At 50.0% G+C, this 25,253-nt stretch overlaps 1 non-coding gene across 1 annotated transcript; it reads left to right on the forward strand.

The window, feature by feature from the left end:
- Positions 1–4,425: 4,425 nt before the first annotated feature.
- LOC142804342 (U5 spliceosomal RNA) lies at positions 4,426–4,551 on the forward strand. The gene has a single exon (XR_012894608.1). It is a non-coding gene; the product is annotated as a U5 spliceosomal RNA (small nuclear RNA).
- The last annotated feature ends 20,702 nt before the right edge of the window (positions 4,552–25,253 follow it).

Genomic DNA, 25,253 nt, shown 5'->3' on the forward strand with positions numbered 1-25,253 from the left:
TCTATCTTTTTTAGGTACTTCTGCCAGTCACTGGGCTCCCTTTCTTCTAATTATTTCATTCATCAGAAGGGATGGATTCCTTCTGCAGCTTAGAAAGATTTACCATTTTCTTTCAACATCATCTGTCGGTTCACCCCGCTGCTTAGCATGTCTGTGTTCCCTAGAGGCTTCCTGACGTTTTGCTATGGCTCTCTTAACTTCCTCATCCAACCAACTTTTGGGTTTGTGTCTTCTTTTCCGGGGTGACTTGTCACGTGCCTTAGCAAGCTCTAGCTCAAATAGTCTAATTAGATTCGTGTATGTCCACACTGTTTAGTTATCCTCAGTGATTACTTTCTCAATTTGTTTAGTGACTATTTCAATTTGCCTTTCTGAATAAAAATTTTCCTGTAGTTGCTCATCTTGTCTCCTTCCCACTTTCACTGCTCTTCCAAAACTTAGCTTGATACGTTTGTGATCACTACCCAGACTTCTGGAGCCACCTACATCTATGTGCATTCCCCTGAGCTTATCATACATCCTATTTGACATCAGTGCGTAATCCATCGTTGACTGCAGCCTTCCTACCTGCCATGTTACTTGCCCTTCACACTTCTGGGTACTGTTGCAAATGATCAAATCAAGCCTTTCACACATATCCATGATCATTTTACCTGTTGAGTCAGTATACCCATCTATGTGTGCATTCACATCTCCTAGTATAATTATCTCGCACTCTCCTCATAACTCCTGAATGTCATTTGATATACACTCCACCATTGCCTGGTTTTCCTCTCTGGCCTTCGCTCCCGTCCACAAGTACACGAAACCAAAGAGTGTCATTTGCCCTGCCACTTTCCTTTTTAGCCATAAATGTTCCTTGCATCCCTGCTTGACTCTTTGCCAACCCATGCTCTTATGTATAAATGCACCAATTCCACCCCCCTTTTTGCTGCCTTCTGTTCTATTGCAATATTCCCATACGTAGTACGGATTGCAGGGTGGTTGCTCCAGGTCCCGAAGATGTGTCTCCACAACACCATGCACCATCAGCTCCTCCTGCCTCAACTGCTCTTCTATCTCTCCTCGCTTTAACCTATTCCTGCCACGCTGCATGTTAATATAGCCTACGTCTGACTTAGCTCAGCCCTTGTGCTTACGTCGATTTCTTCTCCCACGGACTTCATGTGGCTTGAATATTTGTGCCTCTTTAGGTTCGTCTTTGGCTACACTGTTGGCCTCAGGGCTCTGGTTTTCCCTAAAAAAAGCCATGGAGCACCAGCAGCAGCGCTACCTCGCGGTCACCTCCACATCACGCCACAGCTGACCACCTCTCAACAGAAAAGAGTGACATCAGGCTCAGCTGCTCCGCAAACATTTCAAGTGCCATGCAGACACATCAGTCATGCCTTGTCACCTGCATTGCTGTCGCCACCGTACAAAGTGTCGACTCGGGTTCGATACCATAGTCGGGAGCTTGAAATCTCCACAATTCGCGACGTCGCGATGTATTTTTGCTTCGATCCACCTTTTGCAGACAAGTGATTGCGAAATGGATGCTGTTCCAAGCAGCATTGCAGAGGTGCCCGAGTATGCACGCTTCAGCCATGTTCGCTCGTGTGTCTCAGTTAGCTATATTTGTGTCTTTTGGCGAGCAAAGCATTCAGGTATACGCAGAGGGGTGAATGCATTATATCTATCGCGAATGAGTATCAGCGGGGAAATAGAATACGTTTCCTGCTTACCAAGTTCTTTCTTGCGCCTCCAGATGGCCCCACCTATACAGCCTCTCGTGGTTAACACGGTATTACCACTTTTGCGAGGACGCTAAGTCTACAGATGAACTAAACTTAAACGATACCTGCGTTACTTATTAGCGATGATATCTGGCTATACGCTGTTCCACTTTTGATAGCTTGTGGTCGTGTTGGTGTGCAACACATACGTGATATAAAAAGACACCCTCATTGCGCTTTTTCCGTGCTTCGCACGAGACGACCGCAACTCACGATTCGCCAACATGCTGACCGATAACCAAACGTTTAATCACGCTCTTTTCTTTCGCCGTTCTTTTGAATCATTGAATCCAATGCGACGATCAGACGCGACGAGCGAGTGCGTTTTAGTGCTTCGGCGCCACGATGAGAACACTCAGATCATACTCGTCATCGCTACTATCGTATCGTCAATCAGAAACACGAAGGAAGGAAAGGTCTCCGTGCTCAGGAAGGTATTTGTGGAATGTATCACACCGAACACGTGGCACTAATGTCGACGTCGCAGGGCAGTCTAATTTTCATTTTTTTCCTTAGCTTTTCTACGCTGTTTGACATAAAACTAAAATAAGTCCCGCGTGACGGATGCCGTTCAAAGTCGGCCAAGAAGACCTATGCGTACCAATCGATCGGGCGATGGGCACATCTCGAATTTGATGTCAGTGCTCCTTTAAAACACTGCTACGCACCATTTCTGCAACTGAACACGAATACATAGTGTTCATGTGATGTCAATTTTGTCGTCGCCCTCTCCCACCATGCCCGGGTACCTCCCTGGGTATCTACGGCAGTTCGCGTGCTGCAGCGCGGTTTGTTGGGTGTTCGTCATTTGTTGCTGTGTACGATGTTGAAAGGGGAGCAGTGGGGTTTTTTGTTGTCGTACTTTAACGAGCTCATCGTATCAGGAAAGTCTCGTTTGTTCACTCGATACAAGACCAGAAAATCAAGATGCGCGACACGTATACCAGCCACCACGTACACCGGCTGCCCGCCACGACCTACGAGGGCCCATTATCTCGCCTTCACTACAGAGAGAGAAACAACTTTATTTAAGTGAAAAACGAATTCACAGAGGAATGGCGATCAGGCCGTCCCTGGTCGCCACCTCCTCAGCTCGCTGTGTGGTCCGGAGATGTACTTCTATAGGCTCGCATCTCGGAGTACTCTTTCTCATGCCTTGGAGGAAGGGGTGGTCAGGAGATCAGGCGCTTTCACTACAGACACTACAAATTGTATGGCCCAAGAACAAGTGAAAGCCCAAAGGCTCTCGAGCCGCAATTTTAAGAGTGGATGAGCGAAGCGCAGCAGCTCCCATCGAAAACGTGTCGGGCTGAGCTAGGCAAGTTTACAAGAGATATATTATCAATGTTAATATATTGGTGCAGCCCACGCCACCAACACAGCAGCGCCCCCCCCCTCCCCAAGTGGTTTTAACAGGGCTGATGTTGAGCCTTTTTGATTGAAATTTGTGGAAAGAGCCGAGGAAAATATTATGCGAGGCAGATAGAGACTTCACCTGGGGCGTGCCGCGTTAATGCCAGTCATCACTTTTTTTTTTGTTCGCATATGTTTTGACACCTTTTTCACCTTGTATTTTATTTTTTTTGTACGCTAATGTACAGTGGAGTCCCTGAAAATGATAAAGACCGTGTTAAGGGATGGACCAATTTTTTAAAATTTGACCCCCCCCCCCCCAACTCAAACAGATGGGTTATACTTCAAAGTTAACTAATATTGTTTCGCATCCATTTTCAGTTTGTTTTAATGCAATAACCGAATTTCAGCGATCGCCGTCACGATTTTAACCGCCTCCCTGAGACTCTGATTGTGCACGCAGTGGTCGCGGACAAGTTTGTATGTTCAGTATCTTGGTAAGCTATATCTCTGTTGGCAGGTAAGTGCTTGGCTATGGCACTTACCCGGAATGAAGTTACACCTGAAGGCGCAAATATCACCGAGTTTCTTCAAGTAGTTTTTTTTGTTGTTGTTGTTAATCCGCGCTAGCCAAACACGCCGGTACTTTTCGGAAAATCGCAATGTGCGTTCTCAATTTTAGTTAATAACTTTCGGCGAAGAAACACCCCGAAGCTCTGATCCCTCTTCGGGGACTGCTCAATCAACTTGCCTCACTAGCAGCCCTCAAACTGGCATCGTGAGGCAAAACTAAACGGGCACAAGCATGAGGAGGCAACGCGGGCGACGGAGTCGGTAGGTACCCAGGCATGTCGGTGGCGCATTTCGGAAGTGACGAAGGGGCGCTGCGTGACGCATGTGCACACTATGTATACTAAACGCGCAGATGTTCTTGTTTGGCTACTTCTGGCGCCGTCACTCAGTGGCAGAACGAGTCAGGCGCGCTTTCTGATTGCCTGAGTGTACACTAGAGGGCAGCACCACAGTGCCTGACCACGCTTTCAATAGGACACTTCGGAACGTTGTACGCATATAGAGTGGCGCACAACTTTTGATGTTTTCACCAGAATAAAAGAGATATTGTTGTACATTACATAAGAGAACTGCTTCCACTTCTGCAATAAGTACATCCACGTGTGTTCGTTTAGACAGATAAGACGTACAAGGTCGATTTTCAGCAAATCACATATGTTGAAACTTGACTTTTTGGTGTTGTCAGACACAGTCCCATGCGCCGGCATGGCCTCTTTCTTGGTCATCGCTCAGGTCTCTCCTCAGTTGCTACGCACTAATCTTTCGCCTTTTACTAAAGATTGCCGTGGGGAGGGACACTCCAATGAGCCTATAGGCCAATTTTTGGGAGGCCTTACCCGTTTGGGTGAGGCCTAATTTCTAAGACCAAAATCAGATTCATGGATAGATACTCTACCTCTGTTAGCTGCCGTCGTCATTAGCGGTTTCAATCGACGTGTACTGGAAATGTTCCGCGATTTTCACTCTGCGAAAGGAGTGGCGAGTACTTTCCACCGTTCTTCGGTGAAAGGGCGGCGGTCCGCTCCCGGTGGGACTAGCGCCGCCCTTTCGTCGTTTGAAGGAGGTTTTGGCTGGTTCAAGTGGGACGAGACCCGCTGTTCGCATGCGGTGACCCGGCGGACTCTCGCACTGGTTTTTCGTCGGTTTTCGTCCCCTTTCTCTCTCCTTTTTTTTGTCAGGTTAGGCTAGCTTCTAACTGACTTGATAGCCTCGTGGTAGTTTACCACGATGACTACCAACCTTCTTTCGCAGATTAGGCCGCGGGTGCACTTCGCGCGCGTGCCTAAAGCGCGAGACAGACGTGCGATTTTCTCTGCGATTTGGCGTGCGGTGCGACGATGCGACTGCCAGAGTGGTGACGTTTCGTGACGTATCATCGCGTCACACCGCCGCATAGCCGGTGCGGCGAGCATCAAACCGTCCAGATATTTTCGTCGCAGCATCGCACCGTCGCATGGCAGCAGCCAATCACAGCGCGAGCATACGAGTGGCGTCATGATGCTAGTGGCGCCATCTCTCTGTCGCCGCCCCCATCACCCGTGGTTCAAGGCTCTAGGCGAGTCGATGGAGCGGTGCGAGCGTAGATTTGCTGACATCGCCGACTGCGGCGGCGTGACAAACATCGAGTACATTTCCCTGGTGACGTTATATTATTCCGGATTGAATAAAGTGATGCTTGAAGTATGCCTTTTCTGCACGACAACGCCCGTTTAGAAACCGCTAGCGAGATCGGAGATCGTGAGCAGCGATGCAAGGTCATTTCGCAGTAAACACAGCTACCGGCGTCTCTGCGCTGGCTCGCTTCGCTTCCACCTTTTCTCTTCACATCGATGGCATCAATAAAGTAATAATGTATGCTAACGCATTACATACGAGCGCAATGCTTGATAGTGTTGTCAAAAACAAGCGCTCGATGACGAGCTCACGTGTGAACGGCGTAGGCGACGGCCGGCGCCCGCCATGCTAGGCCTACTTGTCGGAGTCGTGAATAATCAGCTGTTGCCGTGGTTACGACGTGCTTGTCGTTCACAAATGCGATTTATTAATTATTTTTATAAAACAAAGCGTGGCTGTGCAATGTTGTTTGTTTTGAGCCTCATTACGAGGATACAAAGTTTTGAGCCTCATTACGAGGACCCTGCATACCGAGGCGCCGCATGGGGGCGGAGCCTGCCGCTTTGTGTGTCCCGAAAAGTCGCATGCGGCACGCCGCACCATGCGACGCCGCCCGTCGCATCGCACGGAAAATCGCACGTCTGTCTCGCGCTTAAGTGCGTTGGTAGTGCCGACATTTGCAGGGAGCTTGTAAAGCGTGTCAAGCTCAGTGAGCTGAATTGTGTGCAGGATTATGGGATGGGGAAGTTTGAAGCGACATTCGCGAACGACGAGGCGAGTCGGCGGTTTTCCGACGATCCAGCCCTCGCCATTCACGATGCGAGGATCAGGTTCCAGTACCGAGGTGTTCGGGTCAAGGTAGTGCGCGTTATTGGCTTCCCGGCGGACGCGAATGTGCGCATCATAGCGCAATTTTTGGGAATGTATGGCGTTGTTTTGGATGTGTCACGAGAGGAATCGGCGTTTCTGCCGGGAGTCTGGAGCGGCATCCTCGTGGTCAGAATGGAGATGCACAAGAGTGTCCTCAACCTCCACCAGGTGAGGGACGTCATCGTACAGTTTGAGTACGAGGGTGTCGCGCGGGTTTACCGGCGATGCTGCAGAACCGGGCACTATTCGGCGAAGTGTACTGGTTTTTGGTCACGACCAGTGCGTGCTCAAATGCAAGCACTGCGGCGGCGATCATGGCCCCTTAGAGTGCAAGGCGTGGACGAGTTCGTCGGCCGCCCCGCCTGTAGCTTCTTCTTCTTACCAGGAGCAGGTGAGCGGCGTTGCGGAGGACCGGGAGGCTGCTCCAGGCGACGCCGAGGGCTCGACCCAGCCACAGCCGGAGCCCATTAGAGAACGGGCTCCAGGAGGGGAAGAGCAGGAGGCAGGGTTGGAATTAGCTGAGGCACCCACCCTTCCTGCTGTCGCCGAACCGTCTTCAGCCTCGCCTGTCGGTGCACCCGAGACCAGCCCTGCTGCCGAGGACCAAGACGAACCCATGAGCTGGACCGACGCTGTTCGGGGCAAGAAGCGGCGTGCCCGCCGATCACCAGGGCCCTCCAAGGAGAGGCTGGCGGCGGCTCCGAGCGGCGGCCCCGGCAGCCCTAAGGACGACCTCCCGGTTCCGAAGCGACCCGCAGCGACAGAGTCTGACGATGAATCTACCTCGTCGACTGTCACGGGCAGTACCATGGGTGAGTTGAACAACAGTTCTTCTTGCCCTAACTGTGGACCAGGCAATTGCGAGTGTTCGTTAATGTCTGACACAAGGTACTCGTCCACGAACGAGGACTCCCTCTCCAAGGGGGACTCTCGTTCGTAGGTTTATTTTAGGTAGCTTTTCAGCAGCTGATACCTTCGAGTATTTGCTGTTGCCTTCCTGCTCTGTGTTTCTCTTTTCGCTTCTTGTCTATCCTAGTGTATGTTTTCTCTCCTACCTTTTATCATGGCTTCCTCTCTCACTATTGCTACCTGTAATTGTCGAGGTATCACAAGAGTAGCGAAACAAGCCGAGGTTATCCATTTAGCTTGGTCTTGCAAAATAGACATTCTCCTTTTGCAAGAAACATTTGTGTCTAGATTGCTACAGATTAAGAACTTCGACAGAACGTTTCGCACCAAATCCTACTGGAATTATGGCGGCGCACGTTGCCGGGGAGTTGCTGTCATTTTAATGCGAAGATTCACCGGTTCTGTGCTACGCTACGCCAGGGATTCGGATGGCCGTGTTCTGTCGGTGGATCTTGACTCTGGCGTTATAATTGTGAATGTTTATGCTCCAGAGCAGTATGGACAGCAGAAAGATTTCTTTAACTCTTTAGATTCTTATCTAGTTGGCCCTTCCCGTGTCATTTTAGTAGGCCATTTCAACTGTGTTTTAGAACAAGCGGATCGCGTTTCTCGCAAAGGAACTCCAAAGTTTAGAGACCGAAACGGCGACCTAGAGTTGCGGGAGCTTGTTAAAGAGCTGGGGCTTGTCGACGCTTGGCGCTCCCTCCGCCCTCTCCAGTCAGGAATGACTTGGACGGGGAGGGGGAGCCGGTCGAGGATCGATCGTTTTTATGTCTCGCCCTCGCTTGCTCCTAGCATGCACTCTAGCTGGCTGTGTTCTTCCGCATTGAGTGACCATAGCCTCCTTGCATTGAGATTTGCCGACTCTAGTTTAGTGCCATGGGGCAAGCGACCGTGGCGTCTGAATTCGCAGCTACTTAAAGATAAGGACGCCACAAAAGATGTAGCGACCTATCTCATTGGTTCACTCCTTGGCGACCAGAACTTAGGTGGTAGCGATTGGGACATGGTGAAGGCCGGAGTCGCGGAGCGCTTTCGGGATTGGGGCAAGAGGCGGGCGCGGGAGGAGCGCGCCGAGATCAAAGCGGTCTCTGACGCGATTCTCCTGCTCTCAAAGCCATTGTCCTGTGGCCCGGGGGTAACCGCGGCTCTTACTTCACTGCGCAAAGAATATAGAGTCCTGCTCCAGCGACGCTGGGACCGCTTGCGGGCCACAGCACGCGCAGAGCAGTGGGAAATGGAGGCTTGGTGCAGCAGAAATGTCCTTCGCAGACACTTGGCTAGGAAGAGCTCAGCGATAACCTCTTTAGTCAATCCTAACACAGGCAGTTTAGTGAAAACGCAGGACGAAGTATGAGAGGTGGCAAGACAGTTCTACAAGAACCTTTACGCCGAACCACCTCCCACTCCGTACTCGTTTCCTTTCACCAAAACATACGAGGACTTTGATATTTGTGACACTCCTCTCGTCGAAGAGGAGGTGTTTGCAGCCCTTAAATCCATGAACCATAATCGCAGCCCAGGTTCAGATGGTTTGACAGTCGAGTTTTATGTCAAGTTTTGGAAGGTTTTGGGGGGCCTTTTACCACATTGGCAAACAGGCTTCTCCGTGAGGGGACCCTGTCTGCAACTCAAAGGGAGGGGCGGATCACTCTCCTGTGCAAGGATGAGACGAGACGCACCGACCTGAGAGCCTGGCGGCCCGTCACCCTCCTAAGCTGTGACTACAAGTCATAGCTAAGTGCCTGTCCGTTCGACTCACTCCAGTGCTCAGTACTGTTTTGGGTCCGTACCAGGCGTGTTGTGTCCAAGGTAGATCGTGCCAACTTCATGGTTTTGCTATCAGGGACCTTATAGAATGGTCGAATTCACGCAACCTAAATGGAATCCTTTGTTCTTTTGATCAATAAAAGGCTTTTGATATTATCAGTCATAAGTACATCTTTAAAGTTTTAAAGCAGGCGGGCTTCAGTTCCAAGTTCATCAGCATGGTCAGGGCTCTCTACTTTCGTCCTAGTTATGCTGTTGTCATACAAGATCGCGTCTCGGAGTCGTTCGGTGTGTGCCGTGGAGTCAGACAGGGCGACCCACTGTCGCCAGCTCTCTACGTGCTCGCATTCGAGCCGCTCTTGCAGAGGCTTTCTACAGACACCAGCATGGGTAGATTTCCCCTTCCGCCAGGTTCCCCCCTGGTGGCAATGTTTGCCTATGCAGATGACCTCTCTATTGTCGTCCCGGACGAGGCAACCGTTTGCACCGTCTTGGACGTTATGGAGGGGTACTGCTCGGCGAGCGGCGCCAGGATAAATAGGTCAAAGAGCGCAGTCAGTATCTGAACTGTGCTCCCTCCAGTTTACGTCCTGTACATGGCGTCCCCATACAGAAGCGCCTACGTATATTAGGTTCCCATTTCGAGCCAGATGACCTGACTACTGAAAACTGGCGGTCAGCAAGACAAAAGCTGACCGACAGGATTAAGGAAATCGGTGCCTTGTCTTGTCATCTTACAGCTAGGGCCACGATATTTCGATCCCTGTTGTTTAGTTTCCTTACGTACATAGGTTCAGCTATGCCAGTCAAGCCCCATATCAAGGTTATCTTGGAAAAGAAACTTGGTTTCTTCCAAGGTTATCTTTGAAGAAAGCGTGCCTGCCTCTAAAGTTCATGCCCTTCACAAGAATTCCTCAACGAGGAGCGTGCCCTTTTTGTGGCACTATGGAGGACCTGGTTCACGTGTTCTCTCAGTGCGCACTACCAGCTGCCCTCCATCGAAGGATATCTAGCTTGTTTGGCCACCCAGGTGTTACTTTCAACACCGTTCGTTTTCTTCATTCCCTGTCGCGACAAGCGGCTAAGCAATACGTGCGTCTGCTTGTTGAGTGCTCCTACCAAGTGTGGGTGGCACGGTGCTGTGCCGTCTTTGACGGCAAGCGACCCGGGCTTCACGAAGTGCTTGCTAAAGTACGGAAGGAGGTCTGGTTCGTTCTCCACCGAGAGTGGCAGCGCCTAGGTGCAAAGAAGTTTTATGAGATGTGGCACCGTCCGGCAGTGATTTTCAGTGAGGCAGGAGGGCAGATAACCATCAACTTTTAATGATGGCTTTCTCTAAGGCTTCACGACTAGGCCGAGTGAGCCAGTCGCCCCTGAGTTTGGTCTGTATGGTCTTTCACCCGAGCTTTGCATGTGCTAAGGTGATCCTGTCACCTTGTCGGGCTTTACCCACAAGGTCCAGTTGGCCCCTTCTGCAGGCTCGGCAACTCTACTCGTCGAGGCGGAAGGTTGCTCCCTTCCTCGAGAAGGACTAAGCCGGCTTTCAGCCGTGCCGGTTTCCGTGGGTACGTTTGGTTTGCGTGCAGCGGCACTGGCCTCTGCACCAAATAGTAGTCCCGTAGACCCCACAGGACGGATTGTGTCTCACTGCGCCCTAGTGGTGAGGAGACGGGCCGTGACCGCAAAGTGCCTCGCGCCGAGCGATAGCCCATCCGTCCTGAGGGGGTGTCGTCGCAGGCTCTCAGCCACGCGACAGTGTGAGGGCACGGGCACTTTGGTTGCGGTGACTGAAGTTTCCGCGACCGAGGGCAGTCCCGCTGCCACGTTTTTGGGTACGTCCGCTTTGCGTGCGGTGACGAGAGCCACCGTGCGGAAGGGTAGCCCCTGTGTCAAGTCTCGCTGGGCCCTAGCGGTCAGGAGACAGGCCATGACCACAGCGCACCCAACGCGCTGCGATAGCCCACCTTGCCAGGGTGCGTTCACTTTGCGCGTTGCGACCGAAGTTGCTTTGCCGAAGGGTAGTCCCTTTGTCGGGCCTCCCTGGCTTGTACGCCGGGAGGCAGGCCGCGACTGTTTGGCGCCTGGCGCCGAACGGTGGCCCCCTTGCCAGGGCATGGCCGTCTGCCCGAAACAAAACGTCCCCCCCCCCATATGATTCAGGGGGGGGGGAGGCAAAGCCGGAATAGGCGTAGGATGATGATGGGTTGATGAGTTAAGTGTGACTCTGGGACAAAGCGCTTCGGCGCCGCGTCTCCTTCCTATCTGACAACGGCACTAAAGATTACCATGGGGAGGGACACTACAATGAGCCTATAGGCCAATTTTTGGGAGGCCATACCCGTTTGGGTGAGGCCTAATTTAAAATACCAAAATCAGATTCATGTATAGATACACTTGCTTGCTCTGTTCGCTGCCGCCATCATTGGCGGCTTCTTTTTACGTGTACTGGAAGTGCTCCGAGATTTTCGCTCTGCGATTGGAGCGGCGAGTACTTGCCACCGTTCTTTATGGCAGACACGAATGTGACGTAATGATCTGAGCATTATGATATCATTAAGTTTTCATGAACGACAACGAAGGGCCCTCGTTTTTCGGCATATAAAAACCCTTTTTAATCTAAATTCATTTTAAAATGCACATCATTCACCATTACCAAAACAAACATACGTCGACCTAATTTTGACGGGTTCCGACAAAACATCGCTTTCGCCGTTGCGATCAGAGCGAAAATTTCCAACATGTTGGTAACCTGGTGGGGATCACCATCCACAAGCAGAGGCTGTACTAAAGTACAGTGTCACAGAGAAAGGAAAAGAAGGAGAGGGCATGCCCAGCCGGCGCAGGGCGTAAAAATTGTGGCGGAAATCACGTCACAGCGGCCACATTCACTTGGCACAATGGCGGCGTTTTTTTATTATTGATGAAGTGCGGTGTGGCACCGCTCTGGTGGTCCAGCGGTGGTGTGCGCCTTTTCATGGGCCTCGCACCTAACCGTGGCGCACTGCAGGTATTCGACAGCATTCATTCTTTGTGCCGCATTGTTAGCTACGCGATTTTTCTCCGGTGGTGGTTGCAACCAGGCGTCTGAACTAGAAACCACGGAACGAGCGCGCGTATACGTACTCCTAATTTGCAGCATTCGTCAGAACTGTGTCTAGCCCACAGCCTGACCGAAAATTTTATAAAGCCTATAAAGAAGCGCGAAGGGGAGAAAAAGTGATCTGAAAGAAGCTGTACAAATTTCGGTGCCTGGTTCGTCGCGAGGCAATGTTCGAAATATCATCTTTATTTTCACAAAGAACACATCAAATAAAAAAAAGCTTAACGTGCAACTTGCCGTGTTTATCGTAAACGCCGGCAGTGCAAGAGTACAACACCCATACGCAGCGATTTCGCCAACCGTATCGTGGCAGGAGAGCGTGTTGAAATCTGTTTCGTTGGTTTCGGATAGCACTGGCGCGCGGGCCACGTGCTTTTTGAGGCAGAGAAGGAGTCGCGCACGGAGGAAGTAAAGGTAGGAGAGGCCCTGAGGTCACTCGTTGTGAAGCCGCGATGAAGCCGGAAGTCGGCCATATTGACTGGGCAAATTCTCCTCTCTTGTACATATGAATGCGAAGCAGAAGGCGCGACTCCCTCTTTGTGATGGTACAATAACTGTCTCTAACCTACAAGGCATTCGTTGAACGAATTCTTGAGCACAGTTGTTATCTTCTATGATGGCTTTTAGCATAATTTTAGCAAATTCGGAGTACGTATACACGCGCTTGTTCCGTGGTTTCTAGTTCAGACACATGGTTACAACCACCACCGGAGGAAAATCGCGTAGCTAACAATGCGGCTGGATGCTGTCAAACACCTGCAGTACGCCATGGTTAGGTGCGAGGCCCATGAAAACGCGCACACCACCGCTGGACCGCCTGAACGGTGCCGCACCGCACTACATTGACGATAACAAAACGCCGCCATTGTGCCCAGTGAATATGGCCGCTGTGACGTAATTTCTGCGACATTTTTTTACGCCCTGCACTGGCTGGGCATGCCCTCTCCTACCTTTCCTTCAACCGTGGAGTCGCGCCTTCTGCTTCGCGTTCATATGTAAACAAGAGAGAAGAATTTGTCCAGTCAATAAGGCCGATTTCCGGCTTCATCGCGGCTTCACAACGAGTGACGTCAGGACCTCTCCTACCTTTACTTCCTCCTGTAACTAAAGTGTACTAGAATATGGGGTAGTGTGTTCAGGCACCCTCCCTCGCCATGCATCGCGTGAAGTGGCGCACATGGACGAAAACCGGTTCTCAAGGCGGTGCTGCCGTAGCTTGGGCTGGCAGGACTGCCAGCTCGGCGCTGCTCTGCCTTCTCAGGTGCTGTTTAGTGACGTGTTGCTTGTGTTCGCGCTCGCTTAACGAAAGTTTTTCTGGCAATGTTTTGCTTGCCACGCGACAGAGGCAATGCCGAGTCATCGGCGGCAACGACACTGCTTTGCACCTAGGTGCGAAACAGGGTATACCATTGGAAAAAGGTGAGCAGCCGTCGCTTTTCGCTGCACCCAAAGACGAACCATGGAGGAAGGTTTGGAAACAGAGTTTACATCGAAAAGATGGGACCTTGAAGGAAATGTACTTTGTATGTGAGCTATACTTCGAGCCTTCATGTGATCTCGGAGACTACGTGCACGTTGATACACGGCAAAGAACTTCGCGTACCACGTTTGAGACCAGAGCTGACGCCGGACGCCGTGCAGATGTTACTGCCCAACGCTCCAAGCTACTTATCGAAGAAAGCGCCGCATTCAAGACCTCCGAGAAAGCGGAAGAACTCGGCGGTCGAATCTACCATCTCCAAGAAAACTGCAGCTTCATGTGTTGACGGTGAGGCCACTGATTCAGGTTCATTGATGGACCTTCCTGCTGACTGCGAACCCGAGGTGGCAAGCACTACAGGGACTGCAGCTTCGCTGGAACGCTTACTCAAGCTTTGTTTACCTTAAATTTATAGGAGCTCGATCGCACCGCATCTCGTGTCAAAGAGACCGGTAATTTACGTGCTGTCACGACGTCATTTTTTCGAGGGGGCGCTGCTGAGCGCCCACGATGGCAGACGTGCCTGACCTTGGCTTCTTGTTTTCTTGTCAGTTTGACTAGTTTTTTCGGTTGATAGACCACGGTTTGTTGCCGCAGAAGTGAATGCCAGTTACACGAGCCTTTTGGAGAACCTTTTTCTCTTTTTCTCTGTGTTTTGTGAACTGACCACCCTAAGCCTAGTGAGCAGCTTCGGACTGGCCTATGGCACAGCTGCCGGCGGCCACGTTCGCACCGCGTCCACGCGGCGGTGCGAACGCCGCGTGGACGCCTACTATGAAAACGACCACGGCATGCACAAGGGTTCCAGTGAACTCAAGCGATTTTCCGACGATATCTGACGAAAACGAGACAATGGATGCAACGCAGTCTACGTTGTCATCAGAATCGTCTGCCGGACCTCGTGACCACGACATGGCAGCGGGCTCTTCTACCGGCACCACCGAACTTCTCGGCAATGGGGTACAAAAGAATAACGCCGTGTACTACCAACGCCAAGTGTCACTGAACAGACTGCACGCCGAACTGGTGAGTCGGCCCTGCTATACTGTTTTGATCAGGCCGTTAAACAAAGTGCACGTGACAGACATTCCGAAACAAGCCCTTACAGACGCCATAGAGCAAAGCGCTATGTCAACCTTTATTGCAGAAATGTCAATTCTCCGCTTTGACATAAACAGTAATTGCGTACGGATCACACTTCGTGACGAAGGTCATTTTCGCAAACTATGTACACTGTCGCGCTTAGTGGCAACAGTCAATGGTAGCGTGCGAGTAATTGGTGTCGACACATCGCCTCTTCAACCACACGCAGTCGGCAGCTCTCGTGGGGTAATAAAGATGAGACTTGGCCTAACAATTGAGTACATCAAAGCGCATCTGCGCTGTGAACAGGCAGCAATCACCGATGTGCGCATGCTCCGTAAAACACAGCTGCTGCTTTTGACATTTGATACAGACTCCTTACCGACACGCTTGGTGTTTGAATATGAAGTCATCCGTGTTCACGAATATCGGCCGCACCCGGTCGCATGCTGCAACTGTCATCGTTTGGGGTTGCCAAATACTGTTCCTTCCCGCCAGTATGCCGAGACTGTGGCAAAGCTCCGCATGAGGTCGACCCAAACTGTAAGCAGTTTCCTCATTGCGTGGCTTACGAAGCGTCCACACACATTTCACTCAGCCTCCATTGTCCTGAACGAAATATATCTGAATCAGCCTTTCCTCGCAACACTAATGATTCATCATCTACGACATCTGTCACAAAGCCGACCCCTCCGACGCCTCGGAAGGTAACCTGGGCTCAAACAGCCGCTTCTTCCGATTTGACTCAGCTTATCAACAGCCTTCGCCAAAAAGTGCAGAAATTACGGTAGGAAAATCAGAGACTTCGCGACCTCTTGCTGGACCAAAAGAAAGGGAATCGGTCCCCAACGCCAAGCCGCAGTCGGTCTCGAAATAAAAGAAAGAGCCGTTCTCCGACACGTCGTTCTAAACCGGTCACAGACAAGGACTCCGCCTATTCTCACATTATTGGGCTCCTGCTACAAGAACTCGCTCAAGAATCAAGTGAGCTGGAGCATGCGATTCGGTTGGAGATGGTTAACACTCTAACACAAGTCCTTGATACCATGCAAACTCGGTTTTAAGTTATGTTTGATGAACTGCAGCGCAATGTCCTCGCTGATGACAATAAGTGCCGCAAACCAGGGCCTTCCTCATGAGCGCTTTCGCTCAGGGGGTGCAGTGGAATTGTCGTAGTTTTAATCAAACGTGCTCCACTATCCGTAATTATGTTCAAAGACATTGCCCCTTGTTCTTTTTCTCCGGGAGACGTGCGGCACAAGCTTGCTTCCTGGTTACCGTGCTTTCCAGACACCAACCGTAAAACATAAGCGGCAGCTTCCCAAAGGACAGGCAGCGCTTCTAGTGCGTAATGACTGCCCGGTCACTCAATTAGACATTCCTGATCTCAGTTCTAATGCTCGCGAAATAGCAGCTGTTAAAATTTGTCCTCCTGGCCAAAAGCCCTTCGTGACCGTGTCTGCGTATTTTCGCCCAAGAAATATTTCAGTTGGACCATACATTTGGCTGCAGACGCTTAAGAAAGCATCTAAGAGCCTCCTTCTGCTCATTGGAGGTGATTTTAATGCTCATCACCCTGCCTGGGGTGCCCGAAAAGCGAATAAACGTGGAAAATATCTTTATGACGCTATTGAACTCTCTTCTGTAGAAATTTGTAACGCCCCGACACCCCTACAAGAATAGGACTACATGAAGCGCAGAGAGACACGACCCCAGATCTCACGCTCGCCAGCCCCCAATTTGTACGGCACTGGACAGTCTCCAGCCAGTCATGGGGAAGTGATCATCTCCCGATAACCATGGCACCTAATAGAAAAACGCCTCCGTATCAAAACAATAACAACGATGACTAATTGGAATACTTTTCGTAGTAATGTTACTGGATCATTCTCGACAGTTGAGGGCCTTCTGGACATTGTTCAATAGGTCCGTGAGCTGGCACACAAAACAGCGCCATGCGAAGACCATACTCAGCCGATGAATAACCATTTAGGCAATTTATGGAAAACAGCAGACTATTTAGTCAGAATATACCGCTCGCACGGCAAACGACACTCCGACCTCATGAAAATTAAGCGCCAATTTAGACTTATCAATGAATATCAGCTCCAACTTCAAAGTGAAGCCTGGCAATCTATTGCGAACGCCTTGGCCGTGTACCGGGCCTCCAAGGTCTATGGCGCATTTTTCGTAGCCTCAGCGGGAAAGGAAAAGGCACCTCTCCTCTGGCCGAGCTGTTCCTCATAGCAGATCCGTCCGTTGTGGAAGACGAAGTTATTACCACTTTCTTTCCTCACGCTTCACTCACTCCGCCTACATATCCGAAATCCTGCACCTTAACGCAACCCGATCCGAATCTTGATTGCCCATTTAGCATGGCAGAAAGGCTAGCAGCCATCAAACACGGGCTTCCTCGATCGGCGCCTGGCCACGACCAAATCACATGGCAAGAACTCCGCAACCTCAGAGATGAAGCCCAGGACGCACTTGTGGCTGTAATCAATGACCGTTGGGCCTCAGAAAATGTTCCGGAGAACCTTAAGCTGTCTCTCATTTATCCTATTCCGAAACATGAAAAAGAGGAGACCCTCTGCAAGAACCTTCGGCCAACATCTTTAACGTCTACTTTATGTAAGCTCATTGAACGCATGATTCACACACGCATGTCCCATTACCTCGAGGTAACCCGGAAGGGATACCATCCAGCCCAGGCGGGTTTTCGCCCTAACCTCGGCACCCATGACTGCCTTTGGCTGCTTCGGCGCGTTATCAATCGTACTTCAAGAAAGATGTTACCTGACTACTTGCTGGCCGTCGACATGCAGAAAGCGTTCGATAATGTTCACCATAACGCTATCCTTGAAGAACTAGCTAAGCGCTACCCAAGTCAGCGTGCGCAGACATGGATTCGAAATTTCCTTGCCGCTCGGCCCATTCGCTTAAGCGGTGCATCACCTGGATGGAGCCCGAAGACTTACTACTTGGACAGAAGTGTTCCACAGGGATCTATTTTAGGACTGACACTGTTTAATCTGGCCATGAGCAGAGTAGCAGAAAACCTTGAACGGGACGCCACGGCTAGATTCACCATCTACCCCGATGATATTACCATATGGACAGAGGCAGAAGATTCTTCTGACAAAGAATCAATGCAGACTGAGCTGCAGGCAGCCCTCCTTAGTTTAGAGTCCACCCTTAAGGAAGTAGGCCTGCAGCTGGCTCCACATAAGACATAACTTATAAGCATAGACGGCATGAATCGCACCATCCCGAAAATGTGTATCTCACTCCATATTGGATCACACACTATACGATCAACAAACGGACAAATCAAAGCTTTAGGGTTACCAATAGCCAGCTGCAACAGCCCACAAATGTGGGTACGTGGACTGCGGCAGGCATGGCCAGCCACGTTACATATGATACGTCGTCTGTCCTACAAATACGGAGGTGCACGACAACAAGCCTGTCGCACTCTTGCAAGAGCTGCGGCTGTGGGAAAGATTTTGTACGGTGCACCCATATACACGTTCCCTCCAACGGACATCCTAAATTTGAAACGCCTTCATCGGGCTACTTTCCGTACCATTACGGGGCTCTCTAAACACACTAAGATATCCGCCCTTGAAAGCGCAGGGGGCTTGCCTCCTCTGCAAGACGTCATCCGTGAAGCCCACACTCGACACCACATCCACGTGGAAAACACGCCACAAGGTCGTCGCCTTCTGGCCTGGGATTGTCAGCGGCATGATGATGCACCTCTTCTTAATCAGTTCTTACTCCCATGGAAAACTCCAATAGCCTCTAGACTGTTCCGTCGCCCCATATCTCGTCACAATAATACTGCCCACCAGTTTCTTACCACGCGACAACTAAGGGAAGCGAGCTTAGATACCATCGACATATACAGGGACGCTGCCATTACCGATGACGAAGCTAGTATAGCATGGATCTGCGCGCAGACCAGCGAGTACACTGGAGCCTACAGGTGCCATCTACCGAGCGGTACCCCTATGCATGCCGAACTGCTTGCCATATGGGGAGCGACTGCAAGCCTCCCATACTCTATACAGAAACCCCTTCATGTCTTTACCGACTCGCACGCTGCCTATATACTCGGAAATATTTTGCCCAGCGTCCGAGGATGCTACAGCTGCTGCTATTCAAAGTATCATTCGTAGGCATGAAAAAGCCGATAGGCCAATAGAAATCATCTGGACGCCGGGGCATACGGGTGTGCCCGGGGGCGATGTGGTGGCGCACGCCGCTGCTGCTTCCGCAGGTGGGTCGACCAATCTTTCTCTGCCCCCACCCCTCAGGGTGAACCCGTATGAGCTCTTAAGTCAAATGGCACCCTCGGAAGCCACAATGCACTACGTACGCACGTCCCTGTGTCATGCTAGTCAAAACGCATTGCGGAGGTTACCCCGCCAGTCCTATTTTCCAGCAAATATAAGCTTTCATGCTCCCAAGAAGTCTTCATTATAAGGTCTACGCAAATTCTGCATACACACCATACTCTTTAGCAAAATGACGACAACCGAACATTGCGACAGTGACATGCAATCACTGCGGGCTGCGTTGCCGCGCATACCTTCACCATTTACTGTGGCAGTGTTCCGCATTTGAAAAAGGGCGAATGGTCATTCAAGCTTTGCAAACCACAAATTATCGTGAAGCGCTCCTTTCGGACCCGGATACGCAGTTATTATTCGCCCAATATGGAAGTCAGAGCGGCCTGATCAGAGTGGTTTAGGGGGTCCGACAAACCACAGTACTGACCCTATACCGCCTCAGTACCATTGACTGTGAATGCAATAAGTGTAAAACCCGTGACACTGTGAACTAGTAGTGCAGTTAGAAAGTCCTGCTTATCCCCATAGAGGTCCTGCGCCTCCATTTTTTTCAATAAAGGACTTTCCATCCATCCATCATTTTTTCGGGAAGGATATAAACCAGTCTCGAGAGGCAAAACCAAAGTAAAGAAGCACGCGAAAATCATTTGGTGTTGATAAAGGTGCCACCGTGATGAAGTGATCGTGAACTGATAATTCCACGGAATGGTGACGAATTTGATTGGTGTCACTGCTCACTGCATTATGCGCGCTCGTAAATAAGGGGTTTCTTACAGTCTGACAGTGGTGCCAAGTGATGTTTCCTTTCGACTGTACAGTACAATATCCCGGCAACAGCAGCAGTATTTCGGCGTGCGCGTAATCGTTCAAGGACCCAAGCTTGTCAAAATTATTCCCAAGTATTCAGCTACGGCGTGCCTCTCATCAAATGGCAGTTTTGTCACCTTAGCCACGTAATTAGAATTACATGATGCAACTATCGACAAGAACAGTGCCACGCGCATAACGAAGGAAGTCGAAGCTGCTGTAATGAGTAGACTACGACTCTATATAGCAGTTATATAACAAGAAACGTTCGGGTTTATAGATGCTCCTTCAATACCCCAAACTTCCTAATTTTTTAATCATTCAACAACCGAGCCTTAGAAGCTGCAGGCAGTTTCCTCGGGGATGACTGCTTCATTGTCGTTTGTTAAAACGGTGTTAATGCCTGTATTCGGACCGTGCGTTGCAGCTTTGACATTTCGTTTTGCTTTGAATGCAGTACGAACACACCCATTCAGAAAGCTTTTCGCGGACGTGTCATCAATTAAACACAAGGCTATTAGGTGCGACGTGTGTAAGCGCGTGTCACGGGATCGAATCCTGGCCGCGGCGGCTACATTTTCGGCGAAGGCGCAAATACTGAGGTGCGTGTACCTAGATTTAGGTGCACGTTAAAGCACCCCAGTGTGTGGAATTTCCAGAGCACTCCTCTAAGGCGTCTCTCATAATCATATGGTGGTTTGGGGACGTTCAACCCCCGCTATAACTAATATCAAAGCACCGAAATGCATAAAAGGCAATGCGTGAAGTGACAGCCCATGCTAAGGTGACGCCATCTCGCGGCTGTCAATACCAACTGTGTCAGCCTCAGCTCTATCCTGAACACAATACCTCATATTCTAGCACACCCAGGCCCCGGAAACTCTCAAGTTCCCGCTATAGCCGTAGAGGGCGAGTAGTAGTAGTAGTAGTACAAAACTTTAATATATACATAATCCAGACAGGCTTGAACTCCAGTGCCCCGAAGAATATACGGGGTGGAGAGCGAAGTCTGTCCGGCAGGGTGGTGCCCCTATTCCAGGGCCCCACTGGCGCGAGCCATCCGTTCAGCTCTTTGGATCAGTCGCAGCTGATCCACTAGGGCTGGGCTAGACAGCAGCGCCTCCCATTCCTCCCACGTGCCAGTGGTGTGGTGCTCTTCGTCGTGCTCTGCACACTCCCACGTGATGTGAAAGAGTGTTGGGGAGGCTCCACACCACGGGCACATATCTCTGTACGCCGTGGGGTAGATCAGGTGAAGAGTGTGCAGATTTATGTAAGTGTTAGTCTGTATTTTTCTTAGCGCTGTTGCCTCCGCAGCGCTGAGCTTGCTGTGAGGACGTGGATACAGCTGCCTATTTTCTCTGTAGTACTTTAAAATTGTTGCGAACTAGGGTCCACGGGTGTAGGGTCATTACTTGCATCGGCTTGAGTGGCTCGCTCATTTGTGAAGCCTCGAGCCGCCTCATCCGCGCGCAGGTTTCCTGTCACACCCTCGTGCCCCGGTGCCCAAGTCACAGCCTGTACGTATTTCACTTTTGGGTCCCATCCTGTCCCAACCAATATACGGAGCGCTTGTGCTCCAATTTTTCCCTTTAAATAGTTTCTGCAAGCTTTTTGCGAATCTGAAATGATTGTTAATGGAGCGTTTCGCGTCCATCCCTCTTTTATTGCGAGTGCTATGGCAACTTCTTCTGCTTGTGTTGTCGACGCCTGATCTATTGAAGCGCAGGCTGTAATTTTCCCTCTATGGTCGGTGGCTACACACACATATCTTTTTGCATTGGTCTGATAAGGCGCGGCGTCAGTGAATCTGGCCGTGTTCAAAAATCTTGTCTTTTTGTCTATGTAGTCAGCCCTTGCCTTTCTTCTTCCAGCATGCAGAGTAGGATCCATGTTGCTTGGTATTGGCAATACGGTGTACCATTTTCTGAATTCGCTTGGTACTTCTTTAGTTTCTTGGTGTGTTTGTAATAAAGTATCGCGCCCTAGTTTTGTTAGGACTGATCTGCCCGTTGGGGTCTGGAGAAGGCGATTTTCTTGCGCTAGTAACTGGGCCTCGGATAATTCTTCAATTGTGTTATGAAGACCAAGCGCCAGCAGCTTGTCGTTTGAAGTATTCCACGGTAATCTCAGGGCTGTCTTGTAGGCCATTCTAATAATTTGGTTTGCTTTTTCCTTCTCTTCTCTGTTCATAATTTGATATGGAAGCGAGTATGTAATGCGACTGATGACGAGGCTTTTGACCAATTTTAGGGTATCTTGTTCTCTCATGCCTTTATGGTTGTTTGTTATTCGCGAGATCATGCGTGAGATCTGCTGTACTGATGTTTTGAGTTGATTTAGTGTGTGCAGACATCTCTGATTAGCTCGAAGCCACATTCCTAGTATGCGTACGGTACCTTTCTCCGGGATGACATTTCCGTCGAGCTTGACTTCCAGCTTTAGATTAGGGTCGATCCTTCGTGCTTTTCTCTTCGTGAAGCGAATGAGCTCTGACTTTTCGGCTGAGCACTGAAGACCCCGTATCCTTGCGTACTCTTCTATGGTGTTAGCTGCCTGTTGTAACCTATCTTCTTTCTCTGCTAGGCTGCCTGTGGTTGTCCATACCGTAATATCGTCTGCATATATCGCATGTTGTAGACCGGCAATATCTTTGAGTTTTCCTGCAAGGCCTGTCATGGCGACATTGAAAAGTGTCGGTAAAATGACCGCTCCTTGGGGTGTCCCTTTGTTTGGAGGTTTAATGATGTCGGATTCGTAATCTCCCAGCTTGATTGTTGCCGTCCTGTTACTAAGAAAACTTTTGACGTAGTCGAACATTCGTTCTCCACAGTTAGCTTCCTCCAGACCTTCTAGTATTGCTTTGTGACTGATGTTATCAAAGGCTCCCTTCATGTCAACTGCCATAACGACGTTTTACCCAACCTTAGAGATGTTCATTAATACTTGTTCTTTTAAAAGTAGTAGAACATCTTGCGTAGAAAGGTGTGAGCGAAAGCCAAACATAGTTTCGGGCATGAGGTTGTTCTTCTCGAGATGGTTGAGGAGCCTGGTGTTCACCAGTTTTTCAAAGATTTTTCCTAAGCAGGACGTGAGCGAGATAGGTCTCATGTTCTCAATGGCAAGTTTTTTTTCCTGGTTTAGGCACCATGACCACAATCGCATGTTTCCATTCTGGTGGGACAGTTGCAGCCAGCCAATGTTTGTTTATGTATTTAGTGAGAGCTTCAATAGCTTCGTCATTTAGGTTCCTGATCATACCATTGGTGATTTTATCTGCACCCGCGGCTGTGTTCTTCTTGTCACTAAATATGGCTGCTCTTATCTCAGCGTCCCTAAAAGGCTTGTCTAAATCAGGTTGCGGTGATCCTTTATACCTTCCTTGATATGAAGGCGTCACTCCGTCTTCCCCAAAGCATTTTTTATGCATGGCTTGAATGAGGTCCTCTTTTGTACCTGGGTATAAGTGCAGCAATCGTTCAACGGCTTTACTGTTTTCATTTTTTGTCTTCGTGGAGTCTATCATGGCTTTCAGTATGTTCCATGTTTTGGCCGTACTCAGCGTTCCATTGAGTGAATCACAGAAATTGGCCCAATTAGTTGCAGCTAGTTGATTGGCGTAATCCTCTGCGCGCTGGGTGATATCTTTGATTTTTTCTTTCAATTCACGGTTATGTCTCAGTCTTTTCCATCTTTTGGTAAGGCTTATTCTTGCTTCCCAAAGATGTAGTAGGTGTGAGTCGACCTCAGGGGCATTGCTTGATCGCGTTATGTATACCTTTCTTTTTGACGCCTTATTTCGTCACACCAATCACTCAAGTTTGTTATATCTGAGGAAGTCAACCTTTGTTCCAGTGATTTTCTGAACGCATGCCAATTAGTTATTTTGGCAACGCCAATCTTTTTACGTATCTGATCTGTATGTATAGTGGTGCATAATATGTAATGATCACTGCCTAGATTTTCTAGAGTGTTGTGCCATTGCACCTCTTGACAATTTTTGCACATAGTTAGATCCGGTGTCGTGTCTCTGGAGTTACTATTTCCTAGTCTTGTTGACATTGCTGGATCCGTCAGGAGTGTCATACCTGTAATTTCAATTTGCTGGGCTATGTTTCTGTCCTTGGCATCCTGAGTGAGGTATCCCCAGCTTGGGTCTTTTGCATTGAAGTCCCCCACAACTATGAGCGTGTTCTGCTTCGCTAGTTTTGCTGAATCTTCAAATAGTTTGTCGAAAGTTGCCTTTCTTTGTCGAGGTGGGCTATAAATGTTCAGAATGAAAATGCTTTTCTTTTTCTTCTCTTTATATGGAATTTCCATAATTATGTGTGGGATTTCGATTCCTTCTATTGGTTTATGCTGTATTGCGGTTATGGATTTGTGGACTAATGCCGCCACTCTCCATTCGTTGTTATTATTCACAGCTTCACCATGAGTGTCATAACTCTGCATGTTTGGCCTTATTCCCACCTCTTGGAGAGCTATCACAGCAGGTGGCCTCGGCAGCATGGCCACCAGCTGTGAAAGCTGTTCCTTTTTTCGTCAAAATCCCCGGCAGTTTCACTGCCATATGTCACACTCTTCCGTAGTTTTGCTTAGTCGCTTATGCATTGTCAGTATCTTCTTGTGTCATATTAAGTAGGCCCGGCCTGTTGTATGCCTTATCTGCCTTTTCCCTTATGTGGCCGCCATTGGTATGCTTTCTCAACGCCTTCGTGACTTCTATCTGTTGCGCTTGAATTTTTCTTTCCAACACGTCGAGTTTTTTGTATACCTGCCCCATGACCTGTTCAACGATGGAGGGAACTATTTCTTTTACGGCTTCTTTCAGAATAGCTATCGTCACCACAGTGTCGCCGTTCAATATTGATACGCTTTGTTGCTGTTGCTGCTGCTGTCCTGCCAAGGAAGATTGAGTGGGTTTCTCTTGTGGTTGTTGCTGCTGCTGCTTTTGTTGGCTTCTAAGTTGCCTATTTTCTCTTTCTAAATCCCCCATTCTTACACGCATTAACTCTAGCTCTCGCTCGAGTCGCGCGAGCTGTGTGTGTGTTGATTGCGCTTGGTTTGGAGGAGGTTGGGAGGCTGCTGCTGCTGCTGCTGCTGCTGCTGCCTGCTGCCTGCTGCCTGCTGCCGCCTGCTGCCGCCTGCTGCCGCCTGCTGCCGCCTGCTGCCGCCTGCTGCTGCCTGCTGCTGCCTGCTGCTGCCTGCTGCTGCCTGCTGCTGCCTGCTGCTTCTGCCTGCTGCTGCTGCCTGCTGCTGCTGCCTGCTGCTGCTGCCTGCTGCTGCTGCCTGCTGCTGCTGCCTGCTGCCTGCTGCCTACTGCCTGCTGCTGCTGCTGCTGCTGCTGCTGCTGCTGCTGCTGCTGCTGCTGCTGCTGCTGCTGCTGCTGCTGCTGCTGCTGCTGCTGCTGCTATGTCTTCTTGAGCTTCTTGTTCTTGTTCGTCTTGCGTTCTTCTTGCCGATTGCCTTTGGGGCTGAAGTGGTCTCGGGAATTCGATTTGGACCTTGATCTCGAGCGGGAACTGGATCGAGATCCAGAGCGTGATCCCGCGTCGGACCCCTCC

This window comes from Rhipicephalus microplus, chromosome 3, assembly GCF_043290135.1.
Source record: "Rhipicephalus microplus isolate Deutch F79 chromosome 3, USDA_Rmic, whole genome shotgun sequence".
In the NCBI taxonomy this organism is placed as follows: domain Eukaryota; kingdom Metazoa; phylum Arthropoda; class Arachnida; order Ixodida; family Ixodidae; genus Rhipicephalus; species Rhipicephalus microplus.